The sequence below is a fragment of the Aythya ferina genome (genome assembly GCF_964211825.1).
Source record: "Aythya ferina genome assembly, chromosome: Z".
Taxonomy (NCBI): Eukaryota; Metazoa; Chordata; class Aves; order Anseriformes; family Anatidae; genus Aythya; species Aythya ferina.
This window is the reverse complement of record NC_140299.1, coordinates 84208429-84219437: the sequence shown is the minus strand read 5'-3', so window position 1 is coordinate 84219437 and position 11009 is coordinate 84208429. Positions and strand designations below refer to the sequence as shown.

General features: G+C 39.9%; 2 long non-coding RNA genes across 3 annotated transcripts; one reads left to right on the top strand and one right to left on the bottom strand.

The window, feature by feature from the left end:
• Nucleotides 1-1483: 1483 nt before the first annotated feature.
• On the bottom strand, nt 1484-8535 carry LOC311427191. 2 transcript variants are annotated; one of them, XR_014687248.1, is made up of 3 exons: nt 7352-8535; nt 5483-5749; nt 1484-3658 (listed from the first exon to the last, which is right to left on the bottom strand). It is a non-coding gene; the product is annotated as an uncharacterized lncRNA (long non-coding RNA). The 2 variants fall into 2 exon arrangements; XR_014687247.1 differs by having other exon boundaries at nt 1484-5749.
• LOC311427192 lies at nt 8326-8885 on the top strand. Its single transcript, XR_014687249.1, has 2 exons — nt 8326-8431; nt 8529-8885. It is a non-coding gene; the product is annotated as an uncharacterized lncRNA (long non-coding RNA).
• Nucleotides 8886-11009: the final 2124 nt, after the last annotated feature.

The following is an 11009-nucleotide window of genomic DNA, read 5'->3' as shown; positions in this document are numbered from 1 at the left end:
ATTCATTATGCAAATAAGAGAATTTCTAAGGACTGTGATCTATTGTATCTATCTTTTTACTTGAATAAATTGAATGAGAAGAAAGGATTTAACATTTTATTTTTCTGGGCACTGAAGATTTCTCCAGTAAAAGTAGGAAATATCTTGTGATTAAATTAGCTGATTTTTTTACTTGTGTTTTTCTTTTGTTGGCATTTTTATGTAAACATTTTGGCAATTCAATAATCTATTCTGGAGATGTTTTCTTTTCTTTCTCCCTCTTCTCCCCAAAAATATGAGGAGAGGTGTTTTTAAGAAAGTGGTTTTCAAGGAAATTTCCTAGGCTCTCTCTCTCTGTCTCTCTCTCTCTTTTTTTTTTTTTTTTTTTTTTTTTAAGGTAACTTCAGTGACATGGAGCTTAAAAGAAAAAAATACGGAGTAAATTATGATTCCTTTTCCTGTGTATATTTAGATGGTTAGATTTTCTATCTTGAAGAACAATGAGTGATGAGAACAATTAGAACGAAGATGCTGAGAGCTGAGAAACTGTGAAAGAACAACATAAGAAATATTTTAAATTAATTTATTTTGTAGAAATATTTTCAACATCTATTTAGCTCCAATGAGCATGATGAAGAAAGGATTTATTTAAAAAACATGTAAATTAAAAGGCTCAAATTCTTAAATTGAGGTTCAAAATAATGTCTCCAAGAAACTTTCAAGATATTAACCTTGCGCTCAGTATATATATTTATATATATTTAAACAGAAAGACATATTTATTTATCGTCATATAAGTGTAAATGCTATGTATTATTTCTTAATATGATTTCTGATTATTTCTTTCACCAACCTATTACTGGGTGTAATCTGATCTTTCTTCTAGATGTTGGTGATAGAGTTTGGAAAGATTTTGAACAAAACTTTAAACTACCACCATGTGTTCTGGATTTTAACTTTTAACCTCCTCTTCATTTCAGTGAGAAGATACAGTGTTTAGACTTTCATTTCATATCATAATCAACTGCATTAAGATACTTCATTTCCATCAAATCACTATTGGATGGTCTTCCCCCGTGCTTCCTGCCTGAGAGTCCCGGCACAGGTATTGTGTTACCATGGCACACATTTCTTCCTATGAATTAATTCCCAGAGTGATTACTTCTTTCACGGCACCTAGAAAGACATGGGAATCCTGTTCGTTCCGGTGAGAGAGGGGATGAGGCAGTGCCTCTGCTAGCTGTGCTGCTTGAAAAACACCGAAACATTGCAGTGATGCGGTCTGATTTCGAAATGGTGTGAAGTTTTTGAATCCAAATTGCACCAACTTCTGTATTGAATTGCTGAGTTCTGATTTGTGTAGAACAGTGATGTAAAGAAAAAGCAGATGGGGATTTTCCAAGTAGAAAACTACATGTAAAGTTAGATATTTTTTTCCACCAAAACAGTAAATTCAAAGCACTTTGCTTCCAAGGCAGAAAGCTCATGACTGGGCTTGACCTGGTTTTGACTTCAGTGGAAATGCACACGATGAATAACTTTTTTTTTTTTTTTCCCCCCGTATCTATACTATCCAACATAAATGCTAGTATCCACGAGCTTATGAATTGATTTCTAGCAGATGTAATTTTTCTTCTGTGCACATTCTCTTACAAGTCACTTGCACAAATAATAGTGAACCACACAGGGCCATGAGGCAGTAGCTGTAGAGTTTGTGTTTGGTTTGTATTGTCAAAAATTCAAATAAAGATTAGCTTCTTGAGGATAAGTGGGTTTTATTGCTGTTCATGTTGATAAACAGTATATATTATCTGGCAGTTTCCTTATAGTAAAAAAGGGATATATTGATACACAGAAAATGAATGCCTATTAAAACAACACATAAGTTGCTAATAAAATTTTGACCCCAAGATATAAAAATGGTGTGCATTGCCTTATGAATTTGACAGGGATATGCTTATACTACACAAAAAAAAAAAAAAAAAAAAAAAAAAAAAGGATATTTCTTTCTTCTTTTTTTACTTTTACCTTGTCAGTCATGAGCAAGAGAAATAGCTACCCTTTGAAAAGACATGAGTCTCATCAGCCAGGTGGGTCTCACAGTGGAATGCACACCATGAAACTCCAATGTGAGTGTCAGCAATGCTTACAGGAAATGAAAGGGAAAGACTGTGGCAAACCTCCCAAATGAAAAAAAAAAAATTAACATATAGATTTTTTAAATATTCTTGGAAATAAATACTGCTGACTTAAATCTAAATGCCATAAATAAGTTTACTAAGGATCTGGGAGTTAAATCAAACTGTTGTGTAAGCAAAATATTGTATGTTGCAACACGTTTTCCATGATCAGCAAATAGCATCAACACTTGTTACTAAAGACTGGCACGTATCAGTATTCAGTAAACCATAACATGGTCAAATTCCCAAAGCAAGATAAAAATTTAAAAATACTGACATTTTAAATGTTCTTACTATCTTAAAAATAAAAACCCAAATTATTTCAGAAGATTAATCACAAAATGAGGAAAAATGTGCAAGGAAGCCACCAGAGCACTAGCAGCATTGCAACACTCAGGGTAAAAAAGGCTCTGTTTTCACTCTATGAGGAGAGTGGTGGAATGCAGAGATACAGAAAAATTATCAGTTTTTCATGGAACATAAAGTATTTCTGTCATGAAAAGGTATGGAGAGCAGATCTAAAGAAACCACTGACTTCTAGTAGCTCATATGAGGTGTAGAGAACTCAACTCATATGAAGAGTTCCTGTAAGAACATCTCCTAATCTGTTCTTGTGAATTTTATTTATAGACTGTCATAAAAGAGTCGGGCAACATTTGAGCAATCTGTGTGTGTTCACAGGCCTAGAATTTGCACTAAAATAATTTTTATTTAGAAACCAAATAGGGGTTTTCCCGCAGACCATACCAAGGCCACACATTGCACAACACTTGGCAGCAGACAGCAGTGATGCATCACACATTCTGCCTCTACAGTTCGCCAAAACTCTTTACAAGCCATTTATTCTCTATGCTATTAAAAAATAATAAATTAATTAATTTAAAAAAGATTGATGGGATAGAGAAGATGCTTACACTTCATGGTCCCTTCCCAGCAACTTGTCTCTGACCCATATGCACAATTTACTACTAAATTATTGCTCTGCACTGTTCTTCAAATATGTCTGCACACAAACTGTCCTCTGATATACCAGAGAGAGACTATCCAGCACATCTCCTCTTCTCCAAAATCAGCTGTGCGTGTGCTTTCAGTATTCACTAAATGTAATACAGTGGGGAAAGTTTCCCTGTGTTTCTCTGAGATGGAAAACACAGGTAGTGACTGCAGGAGAGCTAATATACTGGGAAGTTACAGTTTATACTGTGTTTTATTAGTTATTTTGCATTGCATTTCATTCCAGAAGACTGGATTTAGTCTAAACCTATTGCAAAGCAGATTGAATAAAATGGGAATAAGGCAGAATCATAGAATCATAGAGTCATAGAGTCATTAAGGTTGTAAAAGACCTCCAAGATCATCTGGTCCAACCATCCCCCTAACACCAGCATCATGTAGATTAAGGTATCCGGAGTTAGCAGTTTTATCATTTTCCAAGAACATACAAGTACTTCAAATTCACCTGCCCTGCGGCACGTGTCATGGGTCCCATCCCAGCCCTCCTAAAAAACAAACAAACAAACAACAACAACAACAACAAAACATTTTCAGTACTTTGCATTATCTGATGTGATGATATTCTCACTTTCACATAACTTGTGAATGTGCTACCTAGCTGCACCAGAACACACTAGGCTGAAATAAGCCCATGTCAAACAGTTAAGGCCATGAGCTTTCTTGCATAAAATCATTCTAGAAAGTCTGTGTTCTGTGGAAGCAATTAAACTGCTGGAAATGTATTACCTGAAGTACTTCATTATACAGAGTGAGCATAAAGAGAGAAAAAGCAAAACACACAATAGCATAACAAGGGAAGTTTTGATTATGACAGATCTGGCATCTTATTACTTTTCATTATTAGTTTTGTAGAATATTGCTTAAATTAAAATACCTTACAAATTTTAAAAAGCAAGCACATGAGAATGTGCCCCTGGCAGACACTACACCAGCTTCATCACTGCATATTAGAAGCAGGAAAGAAGAAAATGAACACTGTATCCGTGGTTCACGTTTTTTTTTTTTTTTTTTTTTTTTTTCTCCATCAGTATTCTGATTACACAGCCAACAGGATGCATTTCCACGAGGCACTTTGCGTTTATCAATATTAATTGTAGCTGCGCAGAGGAGAATGCCATGCCGGCATTAGCAGCTGTTTTCCACATCATTAGCTGTGTTATCGGCCCGTGCTCAGAACTCTAGCTGCACCTTGATCAGACTGTGACTAATATTTGCTCTTTAGCAAGGCATCTGTTTTTAATGAAACTTTAAAGGCAATTAGTGACTCAGTATGTCATTGAATTGGCTTTGCACATCTGAAGAGGAGTTAAAAATCTTGCCTATAGTGTAGTAAATGAAAAGGGTTTAATGGTCCCAGAACAGCCATCAATTACCTCTATTATCCCATGAATTATCTCTTGCAAATTTCTTTGCAAGTTTAGTGATCTGGTTCCATAAAAAAAAAAAAAAAAAAAAAAAAAAAAAAAACGCAGACGAGAATGTTTTCCAGGCAGCAACATCTGCTTCAGGATCGGCTCCTGTAGCAGCGTGCTGCTGCACACCCCATCACAGCATGCTGCCTATCGGAGGCAAGGCAGCCCCTAACCTGAGAAACTAAAACGTCAGAAAATGCTTTGGTGCGGTCCGTGTCGTTTTCAGGCAGACCAGTGTCTTCTGTTCTTCCTCTACACAGACTTAAGTTGCCCTTAGGGAAAATGGACGTAAATGGATGTGTGAGATCGCAGAAATAATTCGGGGCCTGGCCTTTTGTTGAGAATCTTGCAGTGCCAGATTTAGCCATTCTTATATCTATCCCATATGTACAGCTTCAGTGTCTGTATTGCAAACACTGGAAGTGAAACTGCATAGAAATCTATTAATCTCTATGTGACAGCCCTTGCAGGAATATTATGATATCTCATATGATTATCCCTCTTTCAGAAAACCTGTTTGGGTTTCCAAATATGGCTTTTTTTTTTTTCTTTCTTTTTTTTTTTTTTCAGGAACACTGGGGAAAAAGAAAGGGTAATCTTTTTGAACCCTTAACACTTCAGTGGCAGATAAGAGAACTGTGCTTCTGACATAGAAATCCCTTATTCAGCACCATTTGCCTGTGTGCTTTTTGAAAAGGTGTTTCAGAAATGCAAATCAAATACAAACCTGCATTTTTAACTAAAACTCCTTTTCTAGGTTTTGACTTTTCTCTCTTGCACTATCACTGCTGTAATGCTGCTAGAGAAATTATATAATATAATACAACACAATGATAGCTAAGAAGAGTCTGCATTTCCAACATAGGCCAAAAAAAATATATATTCCATTTCTCTTACTTTTCTTTTTCTTTTTCTTTTTCTTTTTCTTTTTCTTTTTCTTTTTCTTTTTCTTTTTCTTTTTCTTTTTCTTTTTCTTTTTCTTTTTCTTTTTCTTTTTCTTTTTCTTTTTCTTTTTCTTTTTCCTTTTCCTTTTCCTTTTTCTTTTCGTGTAGTTTTGAGTTGTTGTCAGCAGGAAATGGAGTGGCTGTGAATCTTGTTCTCCAGCTGTGCAAAATGCAGACTTGTCACCAATTTCTAGCTCTTTCTGGTTTGTCAAAATGGAATCTGTGGAATTATTAGAGGAAAAAAATTATGGTTGTTACACATGGTGGCACACATGCAGGCAACATTCTGAGACACATATTTGTTGTTCTCCTTCTAGCTAAGCTTTTGTTTTGACTTCCCAAGTCACAATACTCCCACACAGAGCAGGATTAGCATAAAAAACTTACTGTTAGCAAGTCTGGAGAATGCCACACAGAACTGCATGAGCACATTTAATAATTTTCAGTGTGAATTCAGCCAGGGTTATTTCAGAAATGATTTAAACCAGGAGCCAAGTTGCACACAGAGTTCACACAGTGCAGCAAAGTAATTCATCTGACAAGGTAATTTTGGGGAGGAGGTGTTGTAGTGGGGCTGTTATTTAGCCAGCTGCCCCATGAAACAACCACAATTATTAAAAAGGGGAAGACATGGAGGTAGAAACGCGGGGCTGAGGGATAGAAAAGGATGCTATTTGCTTAGTCTGGTTCTGGCACTAGGCATGTGTGAGCACACTCTAACCCGGTGACTTTCCACTGACGCGGGGTGCTCTCGGCAGCAGTAACAGCTTGTACCTGAGCAGAGAGGCACAGGAACTGTACAAGCCAGGCTGCACACAGAACAATTGCATAATGATGGCCCAGTGCATCCAACGAGTTACTAGGGCACATGTAGTCTGCTTTTTTCTATCCTTTTACATGTTCTGAAATTGCACGAAGCCTTTTAAAGAACACCTGTATGCTACCGTGTGTAAGGTACTTACAAACGGAGGGTACAGAATGAAAGCACTGTGAATATGTATTGGAGCAAGAAGAATACGGCACAGAGGTCAAAGTAATAAAAGTTAACACAAAAATATCAGAAGAATAACAAAACAAAAATAACAACCATAAAAAAAAAAAAAAAAAATTGACTCTTTGGTTTTAAAGAGCAAGTTTGACTCTTTGATTTTAAAAAGTTTTTCTATGCTTTCCCTGCTGATTCCACACAGAATATATCAATAATATCTTGGCACAGGAAAACATCTAGGTGCAGGGCTGCATGTGAGGCCAGGCTGAAGTGTCACTCTGCACAGGGTGAGATGTAAACACATGAATTAATGTTTCCCTGCTCCGGGGTCTGGCATAATGCTTTAACTGCATTCGACCACCCTGATCCATTTCTCTGTCAAAAACCTACACAAAAATGCAAAGCCCATGCTGCAGGGCTGATGTTCTGAGATGTCCAAGAGTGGTCTGCAAGGACAGATGAGATGGCCACCCGTGATGGAGTATTTTGTGATGGCAGTGGTGTGCTGCACAATGATCCTGTGCTGAACTCTGCCCCACCAGGATGGTTTAGTCAAAATTTTGGGATGGGAAGAGAGCAGCTCCTGATTGCTTTGCCAAAGCTTCTGGAGCATCCACTGGGCTGCAAACAGAACAGCACCATGCCTGCAGCCTGCTCATGCAGGTCTCCTCGCTCTGTGAGCCCCTCTGTTGGCTGCAGCGAGCCAGGTGTCTCGATGTGCTTGGACACAAAGCAACAGGGAAACTGCTCTGGATAAATACCTAACCCCCTTCTCTCTACATGCCCAAGTTCAGGATCAGGCCCTCAAGGTTTGAAATCTCACTTGTCTTTTACCTTTTTAGTTTCTATGTGTTTCTGGAATGCTCAGTCCCAGCCAGATGTGATCTGCTGCAGCACCACACAGAAAGCTGCTGTCTCTGGGATATGGAGCTTGGTCAGGTTCCTGGCTCGGGTCTCCTGAACAAAGCGTTGTCATCCACAAACTCTCAGAAACAAAAAGCCAAAAAAGCCAGATGTCACTGTCAATGTGCTGTGTGAAAAACAAGCATTCCTCTCTCTCTTTGTTTTTCATTTCATTCCTTGAAAATGTAAATAAGAGATCTTCAGTTTTTATTTAGAAAAGAGAAGAGGCTAGCTGTCTCCCTGAGGCTTGGTTTGGTTGGGTTTGGTTTTTCCACACTTCACAGGGTGATAAATGTCACGTCTCCAGCTCACTAAACTCTGGAGCTTGTGCTGCCATGCTGGGCTATTGCTTCAAGAGGTTCTGAGGTGCCTTGCCTATGTACAGCCCTTCTGTTTGCCTTTAAAAAAGGTATGAGAAAACAAAGAAAAATAATAATTTTTGAAGGCGCAAGACATATGTATGTAGCCACAGTTCCTGAGCATTGTGTCTGCATTTCCTGTGCAAAGCGTGTGCAGGAGATGTGGGCAGAGCACAGGCTGCTTGCTGTAGGTCACATCGGCACCCAAATACCTGTGTACAGAGATGGCGAACTGGGAAAAGGGGGTGATATTCTGGTGCCCTGGTAAATAAAACCACTGCCGTCACCAACACCAGTGACCACCTGTGGGAGTCGGGACATCTGCTGAGAGCTGGGCTGGAAGGAGAGGGCAGGCAGTGGCTCTCTGCTGGGCAAAACCCCCGCTGTGCCTGCTGGGGTGCTGAGTTGTGCTCTGCTGGGGAGGTTTTGCTGAGTCACTGTGCTGCTGCAGCGCTGCGATGTGCTGCATGGGGCTCCACCTCTGACAGCTTTTTTTTTTTTTTGGCCTTTTTTTTTTCCTTTCTCTCACTTCTGCTCCAAAGTCAAGTCATCCCCAAAGCAGAACAGCTGGTGTTGAACCCTCGCTGTGCAGCGTCACTGCACCTCTCCTCTTGGCTGCTCACCAGTGCATTGGGGCAGAGAGCTGCTGAAGGTGAGACCTGGGTCCCAAGTCACACAGCACAAGGTCAGGGAGTATGCCTGTGTCATACATACCTGGCTTCTAACCCAGGGCTTCCCAAAAACTCCAGCCACCAGAGACCAGAGACACCGTGCCAGAAATCAGAAGTGCTCTCCCCTCACCTACAGCACCAAGCCAGAGCCCAGGCTGCAACTAGGAGGGATGTGCCTGGAGGGGAGCTGCAGCTCCTCTGCCTCTGCGGTGCCCATACCTCCATGGCACATTGGCACGTTAGCAAAGGATCAAGCTCCCCTTGCCAAGTGCAGCATTACAGCAGAGCGTATCTCCTTCCAGAGGAGTGATCTTTGATTCCCAGGGGTCTCTGTCTTAATGAGGAGTGTGCATGGAGGCAACTGAAGCCAACTGTCATCTCCTCTTTTAATACACCATGCAAATGGAAATAAAGCTAGTGGCATAGCACATAAAATGGTGTTTTATGTTTCTTGTCATGCTACAGATGTTTTGCATGGCTGCAGCACTCACATTTACTTAATAAATCTGTTCAGCAGACATGCATCAGTTTATTTAATTCAACATGCTGGCACCCATCCCTGAGGTGGTTACCCATGCACGAGAAGCACTGCATCCCACCACCAGTCCCTGCAGCTACCCAGACTAACTGACCTGAGCATCTAAGCTGCACCATTCCCTCAGGCACCAGTATTTATGACCCTATGCCATTTATAGAAGTCTTTTCAAAGGGAGCCAGCTGGGAAACCCACAGTGCCAGGAATTCTGCAGTGGTGTTTTAAAGAAGGTATGCCACCTGCACCAGAAAACAAGTTCAAAACTGGAATATGAAGGGAATTTGTGGTAAATTTATGGAGGAATGCTGCAACTGGAAGAGCTGAGAGAAAAAAAAAAAAACTTTTCCACATCTACCAGTGGTGTTTGCATTCAATTGTTGCAGCAGAATAGTAAGGGAGAGGAATGGAGACATCTAAGGCCAAATTCTCCTCAATCAAAAGGAGAATATTTCCGTGTGCTGGAGCTCTGTGGCCAACACTGTCAGGCTGCTCAACTCACTGCTGGTATGTTTTCAGCCAGTGCAAGTAGCTGCCCCCAAGCAGATCCAGAGCAGCTTGGTGGCCCAGGGTGGGAGCTTTGCTTCGGCTGATGTCATGGCCTGAGAACTGTCCTCTCTGTTTTAATTTAAAGGTATGGATGCCATCGTCAGGTCCACTTCATTGCTACTTTATGTGCTTTGCTGGGAAGGTGTTTTTAAACACTAGTAATGTCAGTACTTTGGAAAACACTTCTTTGACTGTTCTGCATATAATAATTCTCTGCTTCTCTGACCCAATAGATGGGTTCAGTGAAAACTTCAAAAAATAGAGCAGTAACCAAAAATTGCCTACTTGCAGGCCATAACCCCCACCCACAATATATTGTTATCAAATGCAGAACAGCTGGTCCAAGATAAGGGCCACTTTCTCCTTTTAAAACCACAACTAGTCTGATACAACCAGAATCATAATCCGCACGGTGGCTCCACAAAGATACTTGTTTGACCTTTTTAAACTTTCCTTATTATCAACAGCATGCACCTCTGCGTTTTCATTCCCATCTCCTTGAGACAATGAGTGTTCAGTAACTGCTTCATCAGCAGGTGTCAGATCACATGAGTACATTAGAATAACAATAGGCAATGGGGAGAAAAACAACACTGCAGTCTCAGAAAGACATAGGCAATGCTAGCCATCCCGATGCTGGGAGGGAATCTTATATGATATGGTTTACAGGAGTATCTCCAAGAAATAAGTGCTTCACAAGGAAAGTAAGAACTTGCCTTTAGTAAATGGAACCACAGATTATTACATTTCTCTTTTTGGAACTTTGGCTTAACCAAGATGTTCTGAGCCTGAGTATTCCCCTGATGACCATGGGCATAAGGGATGTGCAAAACCCTCTGGGCTCAGCCCCTGTGTTTCACAGAAGGAAAGTGCCATCAGAACTGGAAAATTCAGCCTATTGTTCATATAGGCTCAGAAATATGCTGCTTGAAGGAGTCAGTGTTTCATTTCCGTACCAACCCTGGACTTTGCATTTTTGTTGGCTAAAATAAAGCTGCCATTAACATGGCTCTGTGTACCTCAGTTTCTCTACTAACAACTGCTGCTTTGGTGTTTTAGTGTAGATAGTGGGTCATTGTTAAATCACACTAATTGCTTGATTATGAAAGCAAACATTCTTAAAATAAAAGCTGCCAAGGCTTTAACTTTGTTCTCTGTTTGCCTAAGATCTTTGTGTTTGAATATGCTTTCCTCTGCAAAAAGCGACGCATGTTTGCCAAGAGCTGAGGTAGAGAACACCATTTGTTTTTTCCATTTGTTTTACTCATTGTTGTCTGTTTTCATCAAGTGTACATGGCAGATATTCTCCAGCCAATTAGTAATATTGAGCATTTGTATGTGACCACTTTCTAAGCTCTATGACACACACTATAGTCTGACAACGTATTTCTGAAAGGCACTATCTTGTCTACTGACTACCTCAACCATAAAAACTGGGAAAAAAATATCATCATTATGTTAAAGCCAGCACAATTTAT